Source organism: Dermacentor silvarum, chromosome 4 (genome assembly GCF_013339745.2).
Source record: "Dermacentor silvarum isolate Dsil-2018 chromosome 4, BIME_Dsil_1.4, whole genome shotgun sequence".
Lineage (NCBI taxonomy): Eukaryota > Metazoa > Arthropoda > Arachnida > Ixodida > Ixodidae > Dermacentor > Dermacentor silvarum.
In genome coordinates this window covers 121,010,196-121,031,915 of record NC_051157.2, presented here as the reverse complement: position 1 = coordinate 121,031,915, position 21,720 = coordinate 121,010,196, and positions in this window count along the sequence as shown.

The window sequence follows — 21,720 nt, the reverse complement described above, 5'->3', positions numbered from 1 at the left end:
TACATTTTGCCGGTTCCACCCCAAGTGCTTTATCTTACTTTTTCCTGTCGGCGACGCGGTTCTGTGTTGTCAAATCGTGTGCATGTCAAGAGGCATTTTTAACTTTTTCGTCGCCCGGCATTTTATCTACTTATTTTGCTGCTTTGTGGCGGAGATATTGAGTGTAACCCAGGTCCACTAACTGCTGAACAAATCCAAGAACTGTTAAATGGTCAAAGTGCAATACTTTCCAAGTTATCACAGCTCACCGCAGACGTTACTGACGTTAAAGCTCTGCTTCTTTCGTTAGAAACTAAGCTATAAAAGATCGACAGAATTCAAATAACCTTGGCTAACGTTGAAGATCAGCAGCGACAAGATCATGATGCTTTGACAGGCATGATTAATGAATTGGATGACTTGGAAAATCGTGAGAGGCGCAATATTTTTGTTTTTTATGGCTTAGCGGAACATAATGCCAATGATACGGCAGCCCAGTCCGAGGAACTCATCATAAGTCAGTGCCCTGCAAAGCTTGAATTATCTTCGTTAGCTATTCAACGTGCACACAGGCTGGGTAAATTTTGTGAAGGGAAAAATCGGCTCATCATTGTTCGCTTCAATTCTTTCAAAGACCGCCAAGCCGTGCTTGCAAAAGCATTCAAGCTTAATGGATCCAACGTTGCTATATCTGAAGACTTCTGCCGTACTGTCCGTGATAAGCGAAAGAAATTATGGGCGTATGCCAAACAAAACAGCGAAGGAGGCTTGAAACCAGTTCTGAGGTTTGATATGCTTCACTTGGGGAGCAGGCGCTTTCAATGGGACAGTAAAGCCGGCGTTGTACGGGAGCAATGACAAAGTACTGTTAATGCTGCGATGTGCGCCATCAGCATTCTGTTAGTCAACTGCCGCAGTGTAAAAAATAAAGTTGATGATTTTCACTTTTTTCTTCGTACCATCCAACCGACCATTGTTTTGGGAACAGAGTCTTGGCTAGACCCGGCTATCGTAAGCACTGAAGTATTCCCTGACACGTGCGAGTGCTTTCGTCGAGACCGCTGTGCACGTGGCGGAGGTGTGTTTATTCTTGTCCATAGTAGTATCCCGAGCGTCCAAATGGAATTTCCCGATAATGAAACTGAATCGATTTTTTGTAAAGTAAGGCTGCCGAATGGGAAAACAATTGTTCCTGGGTCATTTTATAGGCCTCCTGGTCCTTGTGTAGAACCACTAGTTCATTTATCCAATTTTCTTGAAACTATTAACACTGAATGCCTTGTCTTAGGGGGTGACTTTAACCTTCCGGATATTGACTGGTCAGCTGGGGAACCAAGGGATACTGCTCGAGGGAGCCTATACTCAACTTTCTTTGATATTGTAGATCAGAACACTTTCTATCAGTATGTGCACGAGCCATCGCGCACTGACGGAACAGGTCACGTTCTGATGTTGTGTACAATGTACGGGTGTTGCCAGGTTTGAGCGATCACAACGTTGTTCTAGCAGATTTATCAGTTCTGTATGTGAAGGTTGCAAAAACACCTAGTCAAAAGATTTATGCCTACAGCGGGGCCAACTACGAGGCGAAGAGCGCTGCTTTCGAGTCGTTCTTTCCATCTTTTGATGCACTCGCAGATGATCTACATATCGAACAACTGTGGAAAACTTTCAAACTCAATATGTTTCAACTACGTGAAGCTTTTATCCCATCACGAGTTATATCAAGTAGGCGAGCTCGAGACAAACCCTAGTTTAACGCAGAGTTACGTTCCCTTGTTCGACGACAGCGACGAACTTATCAAAGATACAAGGCGTCTAATTCGCCAGAGCATTTGGCCTTGCTGAAAGCAATAAAAATTGAATTTAGACAAAAGTCTGACATCGCTAAGGACTTGTATTTTTTTAATCTAGATGAAAGACTTGTCAGGGATACCAATGAATTTTGGAGGTATGAGAAGCGTAATGGCAAGGACAACAGATCGATACCTGTTTAAAAAAATGACGAAACAATTTTCATGATAATGAGTCTAAAGTTGAAATTTTTAGCCGTTATTTTTCATCTGTGTTTTTGCCGTCTAGCTCATGTACTGTCTGTTTTGAATTACCTGTTGAAATAGACCGCATGCCGGAAGTCACCTTTTGTGTCGACGGTATCCGTAAATTATTAAAAGATGTGAACCAGGCTAAGGCATGCGGCTCTGATGACATTCCTGGCGCTATCATAAGGAATTGTTCAGACGCGTAATGCTTTTATTTCACCCGATTGTTCCAGAAGTCCCTCAGTCAAATATACATGCCTGATGATTGGAAATTAGCGCGAGTCGTGTCCATGCATGAGTGGTGTGCGAAACTCCGTTCCGAACTACAGGCCCGTTTCCTTAACTAGTATAACCTGCAAAAGTATGGAGCCCGTAATATACAGTTGCGTTATGGCCCATTTAACTAAACCTAATCTCCTAAGCCTCCGACAACATGGTTTCAGGCGTGGTTTGTCTTGCAATACACCGTTGGTAGAGTTTATACATGATTTAGCCTCGGCAATTGATGAGCAACACGTTGTGGACTGCGTTTTCTTAGATTTCCGCAAAGCATTTGATTTAGTCGCGCACAGTCTCCTAATCTCTAAATTAAAAGCTTATAACTTGGATGGTCAAATAATAGCGTGGATTGCTGAATATTTGTCATTGCGGAAACAGGCTGTTGTTCTGAACGGTATATCTTCACAATATGCATCAGTCACGTCGGGATTTCCCCAAGGCTCAGTGTTGGGGCCACTATTGTTTTTGTTGTACATTAATGATATTTCAATTGGTATGCAGTCTTCATTCAGGATGTTTGCCGACGATTACGTTGTTTATAGAGTCGTAGATTCCATTTCCGATACACAAATCCTGCAAGTTGACTTAAATACTATAGCAGGCTGGTGTGTGCGTTGGGATATGTCAAATATAAATAAAACTGTTCACGTCACCTTCACAACAAAACGAGATAATCATTCGTATAGGTATAGAATTCATGATTTTACTCTAAACATAAACAAGGAATTTAAATATCTAGGCGTCTTTTTTTACTTCTGACTTACGATGGAACAAGCATGTTAACTATATTGCAAATAAGGCAGCATCAGCTTTGGGATTCTTGCGGCGCAATTTTATTCATTTACCGAGTAACTTAAAAACGCCGCTGTATTTCAGTCATGTAAGTTCAATACTTGAATATGGATGTGTTTGTTGGGACCCACACACATCTGACCTTATAAATCAATTAGAAAAAAAACCAGAATAGGGCAGTTAGATTTGTTCTTGGTAACTATAGTCGGCAGCTTAGCATGACAGAAAGCAAACATAAATTTAAATGGCAAGAGCTGAAGGAGCATAGAAGGCATATCAGATTAAAATTTTTTCACAATATTTATTATTCCAAAACAGGCATAAACCGCGAACAATATATCCAGGCACCACACTACATATCTCAGCGACTGAACCACTGTTTGAAGGTCAGTGAATTTCCTTATAGGGGTGACGTTTTCCGTTATTCTTTCTTTGTTAGAACTGTTCGAGATTGAAACAGTTTGCCATCGTGCATTGTATACATCACAGAAAATGATGCTTTCTTCCACGCATTGTAATTATTTGTTCATGTATTTATTTAAATCTGTAACGTAACCTCCCTGCTGTAATGCCCTACGGGGCGATGCAGGTAACTAATAAATAAAAATAATAAATAAATGATGAGAGATCAAGTTCAGGCGCTTATCGCCACTGTACTTTGATTTCTTCCTCAACGATATCGTTCTCACACGCCTGAAAAACTCGTATTAGTCCCCTCAGCGCGCCAGATCGTTCAAGTCATGCTGAAACAGAACGTATGTAGTATATAACGTAAGTGGGCAGGGGCTTTTCTAAAATTTGTACCACCCTTAAAATCGGCTGGCCCAAGCTCGCCTCATTGAAATTTGACTAATTTCAATTTAGATTCGACAACTTCATTTTGTCAAGCACCACACTAGATGAGTCCATTGCACAAAATATTCGATATAATAAACAGATTTCGCGTTGTAAGCAGCGTTCAATTTTCATTATTGTGCTCTCTAGTATGCTTCGCATATTTGATAAATAATGTTCAGTAGCACCCTTCACCATCGCAATTTTAGTTGGTGCATGCATGGTTAAGTTTACTTTCCAATTCTTTCGTTGGGGAGCAGTGACAACCAAAATACGAGTACTTATTCAAAGCAAGTTTTTTCGAGATAGTCTTCTATCGCTTCATTGCAATTGAGCTACAGACAGCAAACTGTTGGGTCAACTCAACCACATTGTGACTGATAAGCCGCAAAACTTCAGAATGCAATGCGCTGGCATGCGGTGACCGATGTGTTTGGTTGGGGGAAAGGAAATAAGAAACAAGGGTATCATCACAGATCCTTGACCAATTCTGAAAAAGATATTACTGAGGTAGTCGGTGCAAATTACTAAATAGACATTTTATTGGTGTTTGCCTGTGTTGTGTTGGTTTGGGTTTAGTGGCGCATAAGCAAATAAGGCTGTCATGCGCCAAACACAAGGTAGTTTCTTGAAAGTGGTTGGGCCAGCTCAGCGAGTCCCTGTCTGGGTAAGGGAGATGAGGATTCCAGCAAATAAGATAAAGACCTCAGCCTTTTTCTCATACTTGAGAAGGTGGATGAGGTTTACCAAAATACGTAACAAAGCACACAGTCAGCATTTAGAGTTCTTGAAGGACCGGGTCCTTCTATAAAAAGCTAGAAACGTGTGATATCGACAAGTGCATTTTCACCTAAAATCAATGCTGGATGAAACAATGTGTCGTTTGTAAACTGGGGTAACGACTTTTTCCTCAGTGTTTCGTGTTCTGTGCACGAGAAAACGTGTGGTTTATTGTCCGTTCATCTCCGCATTTTTCCCAACCAGGCTTCTTTTCTTTTGTCAGAATAAAGTTGTATGCCCAAACAAATGCCCAAACGCCATAGTATAACCTCAAAAAAAAAAACGTTCCTGATGTGTTTATGACTTCCATTCTTGTAGGATGGGTTTTATCATTTGTAGCTTGTTATTTAGTTGGTTACTCCATGTAGACTACCATTTGTCCCTCAGTTTTCTGTATACTGACTTCATGCATTCGTTATGGGGCATGCTTAGTCTCTCTATTTCGTTGGTGCGAGCTTGTGCAGCGCATATGTCTGCTCTTCTGCTCTCTCATTTCCATCACTTCCTACAGGACACGGAACCCAACATAGTTTTACGTTTTGTCCTTTTGTTGTGATCCTCGTTATATTATGTATTACTTCCCCAAGTAACGGCATGCCTGCATTTCTGGAGTGTAGTGCTATGATTGCACTTAGGGAATCGGTGTAGATAGTGCTGTTTGCTTTGTTCTGTCGCATTACTTTCTCTACAGCTACCAATACAGCGTAACACTCAGCAGTAAATATTTACGCACTCTGAATAAGTCAAGCTATTTTTCCCCAGTTTCCCTCCACTACTGCACTTCCGACGTGAGCTGCAGCTTTGTAACGATCTGTGAAACATTCAGTGCAGTTATCGTCTTTTTCTTTAAGTGCGAGATATTCTTGTATGATGTGTTCTCTTCTGGTTTGTCTTTTGTTGAATTGTGTAAGAGTGAGATCACACACAAACGGAAATTGTACCATGGGGGCAGTGCGACGTGGTTTTGTGCAGTGTCAGGTAATGTGCCCAATATATGCAGTTCGTAGTATATCTCTTCATAGCGCAAAAGCAATCGCCTTATAGCTTGGTGTCTATTGGTGAACAGCTTTCGAGAAGGACAAGTTGTGACGATCGGATAACAAATATGTTTTGTTCGCACTCTGATTCTAAGAACATATGTGAATGTGAGTGCTATTCTTCTATAGTCTAGTGAGGGCTCATTTTTTTCTATATACATACAAGGGACGTTCCATATGCTCCTCACGAAAGGCGCAGACCTAGATTGTAAAAATTGGCCGCCATCCCGCCCTGCGAACGTTAATGTCCAGCGAAGCTGTATGAAACACCACACACTGTCAAGCATTGTACTCACGCCGTTCTTCGGGTGTCTAATTTCTGTGGTCTACCCACGGCAGTCTTACCATGAACTGAATGAGTTGCTAGGCGGGTCTCCCTTTTAATATGAAAGCGTTGTGCCATCACTGAGTATACATATATATATATATATATATATATATATATATATATATATACGCTGTATGCCTGATTGCAACGAACGATATGGCGTTTGCCTCCAATTGCTAACCTGGCGGTTTGTGTTTACGCACGGCCGGTGGATAAAAAGAGGTGCGGCCTGCCGCGTACATCGAAAACGGTGTGATCCGCCACGATCGGCGTCGACAGCAACTCTACGTGTCCCACTACCACATGCCTCACTCCTAGTGTTGCCAGATTTGGCTATATATAGCCAAATTTGGCTACGGAAAAAATTTTTTGGCGTCGACATGTACGAGTTGGCTATGTGGCTATATTTGGGCTACTGAAAATCTGCGACTTGGCTGTGTTTGGACTATAAGTGGCACCCTAATCGACGCTCCAGAGGTGGCTCTGAGTGGGTAGAAGCAAATCTCGAAGGCTGTGTTTGAGCTGGCTGAGCTGGCCTCGTGGCTGTGCGTGTGTGCGTGCGCGAAATGAACCCCCCCCCCCCCCCCCACCTTTCCTTCCCTCTCTGCGCCGTTGTCTGGGCCGGTGGCTTTGATCTTTGATGCACTTAAACTTACACCCCGCTTGACCTTTAGGCACCCGATCCCCGGGCATCGGGATGAACCTGGGAGTAGTGGGTTTTTCACAGTACACTGTACTAACATGGCTATGCTCAGGAAGGGAGAGCAATAACATAGGTTCGGGGCCGTCGGGCGATCGTGGCGCCGACAAGAAAGAACGGAAGCACTGGTGGATGACACGCTCCAGTGTGTTCATTGCCATGTCTTCCGGATGAAGTATTGCGCCGGGCACAGCTTTCGACCACGTTTCTGGCGCGAAGCTTTACTGCCATTTTTCTTTTCCTGCTAGATGAATTTTTCTTCCTGCTTAGATTCGAGATTCATTTCGATACGTTGGACGTAAGATCAGATCCTCCTCAGAGCGGATATTCCAAACATGGGGAAGTGGGCTAGGTATGCGAGAACGTATAAAAAACAATGGGAGCAAGACCCTGAGCCAAAGGTGGGTTCTGGTGCTTTTACTTCTAGATGGTTTGCCCGTAACGTCATGGATGCAGATACTCATTCTGCTAATATCAAAACAGCACCACGTCACATGACCTTCACCCTTCACCCTTAAGAGCTTCACCCAGCTTAGCTTGTGAGGTATCGTGCTGCTGGCTCGAGGACGCGGGTTTGAATTCCCGACCACGGCGGCCACATTTCGATCAAGGCGAAATGCAGGAACACCCGTGTATTTAGATTTAGGTGTACGTTAAAGAACCCGAGGTGGTAAAAATTAATCCGTAGTCTCCCACTGCGTCATGGCTCCCATATCGTGGTTTTGGCACGTAAAACCCCAGCAATTATTAGAGTTTTAGAATAGGGGCCTCAAATGTATTGGGGACCCAAAGAAATAGCGTCGAAGCCACTGCGCATGCGCAAGACGGAAACTGTGTTTAGGTTTAGCGTCGGGCACGCCATTTGATCAATTTAGTGGGATCCGCAAAAGTTGCCCCAAAAGCTTTCGTCAACAAACATGGCGGCGCCCATCGAAGCGACTTCTCTAACCTAACACAAAACTGGGCTCGATTCGTGGTAATGCGTGAAGTTCGTACGCTAGAAGAAGTGATTGCGGTTATCGCTTTCTCTCAACTAGCATGTGTGATGAAGATTGATTCATTATACGCCACTGATTCCGAATTCAATTGTCGATTTCATGGCTCGTAGGACTATCACGGATTGACTTGGCTGGGTGAAGGTGCGTAACTCAAAACTAAGCTCAACAAGTTTCATGCAGCTTATAGAATACGTTCTAAATTGTAATTAAAAGCGAAAACACGAAAGTCTAAAGTACTTTTCTTATCATGAAATGGTATATTTTATTTTCATATTTATAACAGCTTTTCTTTGACGCCATAGTGACGCTGCAAACGCAACACGCTATCGGCAAACGCAAAATGCCTATTCCAAAACTCTTCATTCCTGCATGTCCCAATGCTAACACCCGCAAATTTCTCTTTGGGGCCCCAAGCTTTAGGGGCCCCTATTCTAAAACTTCATAAGCCATCAACATGGTTTGCTTTTTCACACTAACCGGTTTTCACAGCATTACCACTGTTATCAATTTGTTGTTTACCATTGCTCTTTGTGCGCCATCGCGGCTTTTACCCTTTCGAGCGAGGTAGTTCGGGACGTGCTCGTCACCGAAAACGACTGCGCGCTTCTTACACTAGTGTGCCGGTTTACGCAGTAATGTATTAAAGCTCCGCTTACACCGATTCAGACAGTGAGTGGCATCTGTTGCCTGTCCCTTCTCTTAATGCATGTTCTTGGCGTGCTAGAGACCTAAGATGGCGGCCAGATTGATGTAAATTGACACTATATAGGTACTGTGTGTTCCAGCAGCTAATCCGGCACAAGCTAACTGAAAAACAAAAAAAGAGAAAACAAGATAGAACAATGCGACAAATAACGCGAGATATCGTAGCGCGAAAGACTTGCTTTAGCTCTTAAAAAAAGAAGCCGTGAGCACGTCGCCATCGCAAATCGCTGGACAGCTGAACTTCTACGCCGTATGCAGAGATGACGTGAGAGATTGATGATGCTAAACATTATTTTGCATTCACGACAGCTAAAAAGAGTTTGTAGTTAATATTACTGTAAATAACCGAAAATAATAATTTAGTACTATCTGTCATAAAATAAAAGCACTGATTTTACCTTCTGCGGTGATTCGCTGGAACTTGAGAGCTTCCGGACCAGAGCTTCCGGGCCCAACCAAAAAGTGTTCTTGTCAAGCATGATGTCGCTGTTGATGTAAAATGCCGACCGTCACGGCGGCACGGACATTTTGTTACGACGGGTTGTGCAAAAAAAGATTACTGTAGGCGAATGTGAAAATGTATACACAAATAAAATTGCAAATAAGAATGGTTATATTTGGCTACGAAATATTTTGCACTTTTTTTTCTGTTTGGCTACATTTGGGCTACAACTTCTCCAGCTTTTGGCTACGCCGCCTCGTCGGACCTGGCAACACTGCTCACTCCCCCTCTCCACCTCGCATCCGCTATGCTATTTTCATACTTTGTTTTCACTCTTTCTCAGCTCTCCCTCCACCAGCTCGGGATAGCTATCGCACAGCTGGTGTGGGGTATGGCGTTTTGTGCTTACGCCACAAAATTTTCCGACCTACGAGAGGTATACAGCTTTGCTGTAAAACTGGGTCTAACCGTTTCACATATGAACGTCCCGCTGAACCATAGACTATGCTTCCGTGATCTAGACTAGGGTGCCTCGATGCCCAGCGCCGCCGTTCAGGGTGGAGACAACCCCGCTGGCGCCGCCATATTGAATCACACGAGCTGAGACTCAGCTACGCTTGCGTTCATAAATAGTGTTACTCGCGGCGCACTTCCAAGTGCTTTGCCTTGATGAGGATTTTTGTTATCGGTATCGCATCTGCACATCTTTATAACCAATAGCCGTTAACTCGTCGAAGGTCCAAGACGTAAATGTATGGCGCCGGCAACATGCCCCAAGTTGCCTAATTCAATCACATTTAATATACCGTGTGTATGTTTGAAATACGCACTATTTTTTTTTGCGCTTCGATGCTTGGTATATAAGGCTTGCGACCCCCTGTGTGTGGAAGTTTTTTTTTTTCGCTGTTGTACTTTGGTTTACACGTCACGCCTCCTTTACCGTAGCCAGCCACTCGCGCACGGAGGTTAGTTTCCCTTGCGTTGCGCGTGCTCTTCGCGTTCGTTCCAATTATTTGACGATATCTACGCGCAATTTTGCTTTTTTTTTTTTGCCCACAAAACTGTGTGCTGACAGGATTAAGCTGGTGTAAAAATAACTGCGATGTGAAAATAAGGTTTAGTTAGTGCTGTAGAGATACATGTAACGTAACTTGTCTGGGTCAATCTTGCGTAGTGCACACAAGAAGCCAAACGATGCACAACATACATTTACTTATAATGTCTAGTACAATCAATCATGAAAGAGATATGTACATGAAAAATTATATGTACTGTGTGGCGCCTGAAGGTTATGTTGAAAGACGAGATAAAAAAAAAATCGCAGGTAGGCTCGACACACAATTCGGGATGGGGAGAGTTTTTTTTTTAATTTATTCATTACATGGGGGGGGGGGGGTTCAAGTGAGTACATCAACGTTATTACACACAATATAAATCGAAAACAAGAATGCAAACAAGAAAACGCAACCGTGGGTAATATTAATCAAGATATCCAGCCAGAATACATCAGCTACCATCGAATACGTCGCATCAGCCAAACACATCGATGGCGAGTACAGAACATTTTATAAATGACCATTAGAACACTGATAACTACATTGAAAAAGTAAACAACACTGCATACATATCGCGTACAAAAACCGTACATGAAACTAAGACAGTCAAATACAGATTATCAATGTTTTTCACTTCGAAAATATAGTCCATGATGATGTAGGGCTGTTGACTTTAACAGACGGCGCCCATCCTGTCGATTTCCCTCGTACTGGTCCTCTTCAAAGTGTTTCTAAGTACAAGTAAAACAACAAAAGTGATTATTGGTATGAAAAGTTGCCTTGTAAATACAGAGAACCCATTAGAGTTCTTAAAAATAAGTTTTCGCAGAAGTAATGCTGTATTACCTCGCTTCACACGTTTCGGAGAAATGCACAGGCTACAACAGACACCATGCCAGAAAGCGCCGAAACATTTTGGTCCCATGATGCCCCTTACTATACTACACCTGGGCATACCGTGCATAAGCATTTAAAGACCGTCATAGTACCCACTACGATCGGGAATGAGCACGAATGGCCATCGGCTTACGAGCACCACGCTACAAATATATTCATCTAAAAAATCAGCTATATAACGTAACAACCTGAGATCCGCAAGATATCTGCTGAGAATAGAGAAAATCACAATGCTTCGCTTGCCACGTACACAACAGCCGCTCTCCCCAGAAGAAGCACTGCGTTCTTTAGTCCCAAATAACCAGTAGCGAAAAAAGAAACTGAGGGGAAAAAAACAAGAAACAAGAGACACACGATGTGTGCTTCCCGTGAAAAAGTAAAATAGGGGGTTTACATGACGATTTGTAGCTAATGTAAGGCTATTTCGCGGCGAAGCATTTTCGTCAGTCCTTAAAATAAGGGTACTACTCGCATAGACTGCGCCGATCAAAACGGCAAAAGCCTATGCGACGTACGCTCGCAAACCATAGGCTACTCAGACAGCATCAGTGCAGTGCTTAGTTCGTGAGCGAACGTAGGTACGTGAGCGAGGATCAGAGAATACTTTCTTATTTCAATGAAAAAAGTTGTCGCAGTTTCACCTGAAAGGCGAAGCATCAATTGCGATAGCAAATTTGTAGAGAGCTATACGGAGTATTGATATTAGCTTCATCAGCTGTATAAATTTGGACATGCAGCAGCACCGGCAACACGCAGAACGGTTGTCGACGCCGTCGGCGTTTTGCCCGCGTTCACTCAAAATGCGTGCGGCGTTGGTGACTGTTGCCTGAGCCTCTGATATAAATAGGCACTTGGTGCCGCAGCTAAACGTCGCCTCCCTTCCCTTCCCCTCCCCCCCTCCCCCACGGCCTCTCGCGCGTCGGAAGAAGGCACGTTTAGGTCTACATATATGGTGATTGTAAAGGAGGAAAGAGACGCCTACTTCTGCAGCCCTTAAGGGAGCACGGCGCAGAACGCGCGTTTGTTCTCCGGCGTGCGTTCACTCCCCGTGAAAGCGCGCGCCCCTCACGCCCTTTCACTCGCACATACAGCGTTCGGCGCGCGGCGACGATTGCATCTCCATTGACGTCATACGGAACCTCACGGCGACGGCGACGACGACGCCGACGGCAGAAATCTGCTTTTGAGTGTCCATATAATTGCTATCGCAATAAAACACGATACGATAGTCTATAAACTTTCTTGACACTTACCTCGCAAATGTAGGAGTTATCCGTTGCCTTCCAGTGATACCGCTTTACTTGGGCTTCCCATCTCTTCCTTCGCTCTGGGTCCCGAGGGAAGCGTAAACAACGAAGCCCTTTACGCGTCGATCCGGTGCACTTGAGAACACAACAGCCCGTCATGTCGACTCGATGCACTTGACAAGCTTGTCATTCATGCGGCTGAACACTGTCCAGCAAGTAGAAGCGTCAGCGAAGCATCCGCGCGCACTGTGTCTCGAACTAAGCACCGGCACCAAGCAGTCGCAACCGCTCGCTTTGTGACTCAAGATGGCGTCGCAGCGAGAAAGCGGCGGCGCGAGTGCGGTCAAAGGATGGCACCACCCTGAACGGCGGCGCTGGCATCGAGGCACCCTAATCTAGACAAGAACGTACCGGAGAACGATAAATGTGTAGAAGGCATGCTCTATCAGACCCCCAACGCTTCTTTGAGAGTACTTTAAGGATGTTGAGAGATCGGGAAGCTTTCACTTTCGGACTGTTTATGTGCGGCAGGAATGTGAGTTTTTAAAGAAATGTAATGCCTACAAATTTCTGGTCTTTTTTTTACTGGGAGTAATGTTTCATTTAGGTGCAGGGTAGGATCAACCTGTAGGCCTCTTTTGAGAGAGGAAAAGAACAGCAATTGTTTTTTTTTTTTTTGTGGAGAAAACCTAAATCCATTTCTGTCTGCCCAGATCGGGAGTTTGTTTAATGTGAGTTGTATCTGTCACTCGCATGTTTGCAAGCTGGAGGACGTGCATGCAATTTGAAGGTCATCGACATAGACATAATACATAATAGACTTTGTGATTATTTTTGCTATTGAGTTCATTTTTTACTATGAAAAATGTAGTAATTAAAATACAATCCTGCTGCACTCCATTCTTCTAAACGAATCTCCTCGAAAGGGTTGAACCCAAACGTAGCTAAAGCAATGATCAGAGAGGAAGTCTTTCAGGCATTTCAGCATGCTTCCGCGGATGCATGGGTCTGCAATTTCGCTGAGAATCCTACACCTCCAAGTGGTATCGTAAACTTTCTCTGTATTAAAGAAAACTGCCAGACAGTGTTGCTTTTTTTGTATAAAGCTTCTTGAACTACATTTTCAAGGCGAACGAGATGGTCAGCTGTTGAGCTTGCGTTTCAAAGCGAGAGCTTTACCAAGGACACCGAGCCGAGTTTCGCCGTCGCCAGCAACTTGACCTTCACTTGACCACAGCTACAGTGCCTAGAATATACTTACTAGTGTGCCGACCGCGGGCGACGCGGTGGCACGGAGAATGATGCCTTCCGCCGGAGGCCACCAGACGGCGATAGCCGTAGGGACAGTGCTATACCGAGCGGCGTCTCTAGCCAACACGCGCGTGAGCGAGAGACGCCTATGGGCTGTCCTAGCCCGTTTCGCGCTGCGGAACATTGGTTGAGGTGCAAAGCGCAATCTAAAGAATTTGATTTTGTTGCACTTACAAACTATCTTACGCACAGCTATCATTAATACGCTACACGATACCGGGTGTTTCTTCGAAAAACACCAATAAATAAAAAAGCACGCGTCCCTCGCGCGCTTTCACTCGCACAAACAGCATACGGCGCGCGGCAACGATTTCATCGCCGTTGACGTCATACGGAACCTCACGGCGACGGCGAGGCCAACGGTAGAAATCCGCTTGAGTGTCCATATAATTGCTATCGGAATAATACGTGGTTTCCGAGGAAGAAGTATACCTTTTTTTCAAACAATCATATGCGGCACATGTCCACAAATGCTAAATTCACGCCAATTTACTAATGACCTGTTTAATCACCTAACGGCACCTATAGCGACTGACGGTAATTAAACAGGTCAAATTTTCATGGGCGACAACATCTCGACTGTTATTTTGAACGAGCGCTCAGTGTAGCCATTATTAAAGCGTTTCTTATTAAAGTGTAGCGTTCCAGAACTATTAATAACTATTCCCACAACTGTTATGTCCGCTATCGAAATGCACATGTCCTACACCCACCACGACTGCTTAGCAGCTATACGCGCTAGCTGGCAACGCGCAGTTAGCAACTGCGCGTTGCCAGACGGCGTCGACAACAGTTCTGAGCAGCTAGCAATGCGCAGAACTGTTGTCGACGCCGTCGCTGTTTTGCCCGCTTTCGCACCGAACGCGCGCGGCGTTGGTGCCTGTTGCCAGGGTGTCTGGGGGCGGCTCGGAGGTTTTCGACCAGAGCAGAATTGGAAACTCGTCGAGCAGCATCGGAAGTCTTTGCCACCTTCTCGCCTCGCAACGTTTTTATATAAATGCGCATTTGGTGCCGCAGCTAAACGTCGCCTCTCCTCCCTCCCTCCCGTCCCCCACGGCCTTTCACGCGACGGAAGAAGTCGCGTTTGCCCTCTCTCTCTCTCTATATATATATATATATATATATATATATATATATATATATATTGCGTGTGTGGTGATTGTAAAGTAGGAAAGAGGAGCTTAATTCCGCAGTCCTTCAGGGTCCTGATGGGAAAATTTATTCGCCCTCAAATTGCTGCGAAGAGACTCCGGCTGGTCGGAGGTTCTTGGCTTGCGGTGGGGGGCCCTCAGTCCATGGGCGGTATTCTGTAAGAGTCTACCTAGTGGACTGTCCATTTCAGCTGTCGCTGATTGGCTGCTGCTTGATGTGCAGGAAGGTGCCAGCCAGTCTCCTTCCTGCACGTCAAGCAGCAGCCAATCAGCGACAGCCGAAATGGAAGTCCACTAGGTAGACTCTTACAGAATACCACCCCAGGGCTCCGCTTGCGGCTGCCGCTCTGCGGGCCCGGTCAATCAACTTAGCTGATCGTCCAGGCTCTCGCTGGCCAGCAGCTCTTCCCATCGCTCCGCTGTGGGGTGTTGTATGGGGGGTATGGCAGTGATAGCCTGACATGCCCACGTTATATGATATAAGTTTGCTTTATCTGAGCACCATGGGCAGCGAGGAGGGTATGCTGTAGGATGTATTTTACTGAGGATGTGCAAATTGGGATACGTGCCAGTTTGTAATTGTCTGCAACTCACGGATTCCTCTTTATTTAGTGTTCGGTGTAGTGGGGAATAGGTTCTCTGAGTCCTCTATAGTGGTTTAGAATGGCCGAGTAGTCGCACGGGACGGGAACGGGTTCCTCAGGGGAGCAGTTGGGGGTGCTCCGCCGTGTACCCTCGAGCTACCCTATCCGCCACCTGCTTTCCCTCCAACACCATGTGACCCGGGGTCCATATTATCCGATGCCGTATTTGGTGTGTGTGTGTACTGAGATGCTCGCCAGTGTCTGTCGCGCTTAGGATGATACCGAGGGCAGGCTGGCTGATGCGCCTTTGTAGATAGTTACAGCAAGCCGCTTGGGAGTCCGTCAGAACTGTGAGCGATCGTCTATGTCTGTAGCCGTGGGCAAGAGTGTTCGCAATGACTGTTTCTTTGGCTTCGGTGGTGTGGCATCGTATGGAGGCGCTGGTCAGTTCTTGGAGTGTGTTGTCCAGAACTGTGGTTACTGCCTTGGTGTTCGTGCGGTCGTAGTTGGCAGCGTCAACATAGTATGTCGTGCTCTTGTGCCCGTATACTCTCATTCGAGGGCTTCCACTCCGGCTTCCCACTGTCCGTGATGTAGTCGGGGACGGCTTGTGTTGCCAGATTCTCAGGAGCTCAGACTTCTCGGTTGCACAGGCCAGGCCACGTGCCTGTACGTATTGTTCGACGCAAGTGGCTGCTTTCTGCAAGTTATGTTCTTTTTCTCCAAGGGACCCCCGCGTAGCCCAGATTGTGATGTCATCCGCGTACAATGCGTGATGGATGCCATCAATGCGATGGAGTTCATGCGCAAGACCAACCATGGCTACGTTAAGCAGTAGCGGGGAGATCGCTGACCCCTGTGGGGTGCCCTTGTTCGGAACCTTGATGATGTTTGAGCGGATTGAACTTGTGATGGACGTGACTCGGAGCCAGACGATCAGCAACTGATTAAAAGCTTTATTCAGCGGGCTATTATATACACAGACAACCGAAGACGTAGTTGTCACGTAGCTTACGTGCACAAGAAAGAAAGAGCGCGGCGTTAGGTGCCACGTCATAACATTCCTCCCGTTTAAGTTTAGTACAAGTCAATGGTTCTAAACGATAGAGTCAGTAACGAATGACTGGTCGTCGGATACGGGTGGATCTTCTCAGATCGGTGTCCTCAGGCGTGTAGCGAGGGCTCGGAATGGCGGGGCGGGGCTCGACGTCTTCAGGTGCTCGCACCGGAGGAAGCCTGAAGTGGTAGTCGGGTAGAGGCTCTGCTGGCTCTGCTGTTAGCCATGCGCGCCTCAGTTGATTTCGGTGCCTGTGGTGCACGTCGCCATTGGCCATCGTCACCAGGTAGGATACTGGACCCTTGACTTTAATGGCTTCCGCCAGCTTCCACCAAGGTCCTGCGACGAAACTTCTGGCATTGACAGAATCACCAACCCTAAATCCTTTCACTACAGAGCTAGACGTAGCAGGCTGACGGTCTGGGTGCAGCTTGTCTAGCGCTGTGCGTAATTTTCTACCCATCATGAGCTCCGCAGGAGTCTTTCCTGAAACTGAATGCGGGGTGGTATGTAGTTTCAATAAGAACCTAGATAGCAGTAGCGCACCCAGGATCTCTGCCAGAGGGGGGGGGGGGGGGGGGGGGGTTGACAGCTTGCCAATACCATCTAAACAGCACTAATTTCGATTTCTTCACGGGCAATTGTAAAAAAAAAATGCGCTTTTTGCGAGTGTGCAGACGATTGCGCGTCTTACATCTTAGTTGCAGTACTCAAATGCGTAAGGAAAGAAAAGGGGTTAAACAAAAGGGGAGGGGGGTTAGTCGGCCTCAGGGGGGGGGGGGGTGTTACAACCCCCGTATCCCCCCCCCCCCGTCGGTGCGCCACTGCTAGATAGCTTGCACTGGGTGTCGTACCCCGACTGTTTCTTCAATGCTTCTTTTACTTCCCGCACCATTCGTTCCGCCCTACCATTACTGGCGAGATGATAAGGCGCTGTGAACACCGCACGGATGCCATTGAACTTCAGGAAAGCTTGCATCTGCTCGCTCGTGAAAGCTGCTCCGTTATCGGAAACGATAACGTCCGGAACACCATGAGTCGCAAACAGCGCACGTGGTGTTGCAATTACTACCGATGTTTTCATCATGGACGGCATAATCTGCACTTCGGCCCAGTTGGAAAATGCGTCTACGACGACAAGAAAAACTTCGCCTTTCACTGGTCCCGCAAAATCAATATGCAACCGGTTCCACGGCTGATCTGGCTTAAGCCAGAAGTGCACTGGTTCTTTTGGATCACTTTGGCGGTTTAATTGGTACCTGTCACAGTGACGCACAAAATCTTCGATTTCTTTGTCCATATTAGGCCACCACATTAGGGACCTTGCCTGACTCTTCATGGCTGTCATGCCAGGGTGGTTTGCGTGCAGCAAACGAAGGACATCTTTTCTTGCCGCTAGAGGTATAACTACTCTGTTGCCCCAAAGAATACAATCTCGGTGCAGCGACAACTTGGTTTTCCTTACTTCGAAAGCCGTAAAATCATTGCGCACATGCGTGGGCCAACCAGAGAGAACGTATTCCTTCACCGTGGACAAAAAACTGTCCCTCTTTGTAAGTTCCGCGATGTCAGTCGCTTGCAACGGTGGGCAATCCACTGATGATGATGATGATGATGATTTATTGGCATCCCCTTTGAAACGGGGCGGCGACAAATAGTCACCTAGCCTGCTTGATTTAATCAGGTATACTATACCTGTTCTTTATCTAGCATTTTTGTATACCTCTCATTATTATTTTTCTTTTTTAAAAATTTACCTTGTGCCGCTGCCTATGATTTTAAGAGATCAGGTCGTATCCTTCTTTTCCCTGCTTTTTTCCCACCAGTACTCCAATCGTCTCTTGCTGATCTCTACGGCTGATCTGTTTATGTTTCCTTCCACTTTGAAACCAAGCGCTTCTGGGAGTTGCACGTTACCTACGGTTCTCGCTGGGTCCAACAGCAATACGCCACCTGGTGGTTGCGTCTCGTCATCGAGTCTGGGTGCTGGAAGACGGCTTAACGCGTCAGCGTTGCTGTTGCGGGGGCCTGGTCGATATTCCAAGACGTAGTCATATGCGGCCAAAAGCAGCATCCAACGCAGCATTCTTGGGGACACCACTTCTGGTATACGTTTCTCCCTGTTAAACAAACCAAGCAGAGGCTGGTGATCAGTTGTAATAATGAAATTGCGCCCGGCTAAATACTGGTGGAACTTTTTTACGCCATACACGATGGCTAAGCCCTCTTTGTCAATCTACGCATACTTTCGCTCACTTGCTCCAAGCGTTTTCGAAGCGTACGCTATCGGTCGTTCGGTACCGTCCGGTTCTCTGTGCGCCAGCATGGCTCCGATCCCAACAGGAGATGCATCGCATGACAGCACGACTGGTCGCTGCGGTTCATACGAGATTAGAACTGTTGCTGACGCTAACACGTTCTTGAGTGCACTGAAGGCTCGGTCGTGTTGGCTATTTCAAAACCAGCGGCTATCTTTGTCCAACAAACGGTGGAGCGGTTCCGCGACTTCTGCTTTTCCTTTTAGGAAACGGCTGTAAAAATTTATTAGCCCAAGGAATGATTGCAGCTCCTTTTTTGATGACGGAGTCGGTGCGTTCAGAATCGCTTCTACCTTGCTCGTGCTAGGATGAATTCCTGTGGCGTCTATGACATGACCCAAAAACTCGATGCGTGTCTTGCAGAACTCGCATTTTTCTTTGTTCACTCGTAGGCATGCGTTCTGTAGACAGGTGAGCACTGCCTCTAGTCGTTCTTCGTGTTCTTCTAGCGTGTCTGCTGATATCAAGATGTCATCGAGATAGCATTTCACGCCCGAAATACCTGCCAGCAGTGTGTCAATGGTGCGCTGAAACAACCACGGCGCTACGGAAACGCCAAATGGAAGTCTGCGCACTTTAAATAAGCCCTTCATTGTGTTCACAGTAAGCACTGTAGCCAATTCATCATCCACAACAAGCTGTTGATAGGCCTGAGCCAAATCCAGCTTCGTGAAAAATTTACTTGGCCCTAGTGATGCCAAGACCTCCTCAGTTGTGGGCAAAGGATAGACGCTGTTTTGAACTGCCTTGTTCACTGTGCTGCGATAATCACCGCACAAGCGTATGGAACCATTTCTCTTTCTCACTACTACGATGGGGGTTGCCCAAGCAGAGGACTGTACTGGTTCCCACACACCTTGTTTAACTAGCCTGTCTATCTCGGCTGCGACGTCATCTCGAAGTGCGAATGGCACTGCTCTGCTCTTCAAGAACACCGGTTGTGCTTCATCTTTTAGATCTATGTGCACTGGATCCCTAGTGCAGCCTGGCAGATCACTTCCGAACACCTCTTGAAAGCGCTGAACCATTTCTGCACCCTCGGACACTTTTTTTTATTCCATGAATTTCAATTCCTAAGGCCTTAAACCAACTTCTTCCCAGCAGGCTGCTGCCTTGTTTGCTCACTACTAGTAAGGAAAATTTCGCACACTTTTCTTTGAAGCGCACTTCCACTATTGCCTTTCCCAGCATGTGCAGTGGTTCTTTCGTCCAAGTCACGAGCTGCGTGCCAGTACTCTGAAGTGGAATTTTGCCTGCACTGCCTTCAATTGCTCGAAACGTTTCTTGACTGACCAGCGAGTGTGACGCCCCTGAGTCTACTTCCATCTGCACTTATTTTCCTTGAATCCATACAGTGGCGATAAACTTTTCAAGCTCGTGAACTTCGCAAACAGAGTAAAGTTCTACTTCGTGAAGCGGTTTGCTTGTCTGACTTTGCTTTCGTGCCTGTTTATTTTCTGACTTCTGGGCAGCAGTTTGCTTTTGACTTAACTGCGATTCTTTTCTGAAGCGACATGCTCTCACGATATGGCCCGTTTTCTTGCAGTAGCGACATGCCGCGTAACGAAACTTGCAAATTTCAGCATTGTGCTTACCGTTGCAGCGGTAGCAGATGACTTCTTCGGACGAAGCCGGTTCCCTTGAGCGCGTTTCGTGGACGGCCGCGTCACCTGTGCCGCTCGCGTCACTGTGGCTCTGTGTCCTGATTTCTCGTTGCTGTCGTTGAGTTGCTTCCGCTGTCACAGCCATGTCGTACACCGCAGCGAATGTCAGGTTCCTTTCTTCCAGTAGACGTTGTTGCACTGCCTCGTTGTTGATGCCGAAGACGAAACGGTCTCGCATCATCTCGTCCAGTGGAAGCGTCTCCAAAACCGCAGTTTTCAGCCAGTTTTCTCAGCGCTGTCACGTAGTCTGCGACGCTTTCCCCTTGAGCTTGGTTACGCTTATAAAATAAAAATCTTCCGTACAGTACCGACGGCTTCGGATGCATGTGTTCACGGACTGCTTTCTTGATGCAATCGTAGGTTGCAGCTGTCGGCTTTTCGGGTTTCACCAGCGTCACGATGAGACTACGTTTCTTCTCCGCAGGAGCTGAGCAAAACCGCCCGCTTTTCTTCGTCCTTTGAAAGCTTGTTCGCTTCGCAGTACATTTCCAGTCGCTCCACGTACTCATCCCATGACGCGCTTGTACCTAGGCGGTACTCCCCGATGCCGGTGACTGGCATAGCGCCGCGCGCATTGGTCGGGCCTGCGGCGGTCCGCTGCCTGCCTCGTCGCCAATTGTGATGGACGTGACTCGGAGCCAGACTATCAGCAACTGATTAAAAGCTTTATTCAGCGGGCTATTATATACACTGCAACAAGAGTATTTTGCAGGTAGACTTGATAAAGCGGTTTAATAAGCCGGATCGTTGAAAACCGACCTAGCGCGAACCACACGATCGTCAACGTCTTCTTCCACACACTGGCTGGCACAGAGCTGGTGGTGCCGATGTGCTCCGGTACAATCACTCCCCACGCAGAAAGGAGCCAACCTGGCGACTTAGGGGATTGACAGCACAGGAGGGTCGTAGCACGGTTTCAGCCGAGTGACGTGAACTGTTTCACGCCCTCGGCAGCGGTGGTCGGAAGATGGCTCGAGCGGCTCGATGATGTAGTTTACCGGAGTTGTTTGCTCGACTACTCGGTAGGGACCGTGGTAATTCGAGAGAAGCTTGGTCGAAAGGCCGGGAGTAGTGGACGGGACCCAGAGCCAAACTAGCATTCCCGGGGAATAGTGGGCGCTAGATGCGGATTTGTCATGGCGAGATTTTTGGCGACATTGGTCTTGCGCGGTAAACGAGCGAGCCAGTTGACGACACTCTTCAGCATAAGCAGCCGCTTCGGAAACGGGCGAGGCTTCAGAGACATCGGGTCGGTAGGGGAGAATGGTGTCCATGGAACAGGATGGTTCACGTCCATATAGAAGAAAAAAAGGAGAGAAGCCGGTGGTAGCTTGTGGCGCAGAGTTATAGGCGTACGTGACGAAGGGGAGCACCCGGTCCCAATTGGAGTGATCATCGGACACGTACATCGCAAGCATATCTCCAAGGGTGCGGTTGAAACGCTTCGTCATGCCGTTTGTTTGCGGATGGTACGCAGAGGTGGTGAGGTGAACAATGCGGCATTCTTGGAGCAGTGCCTC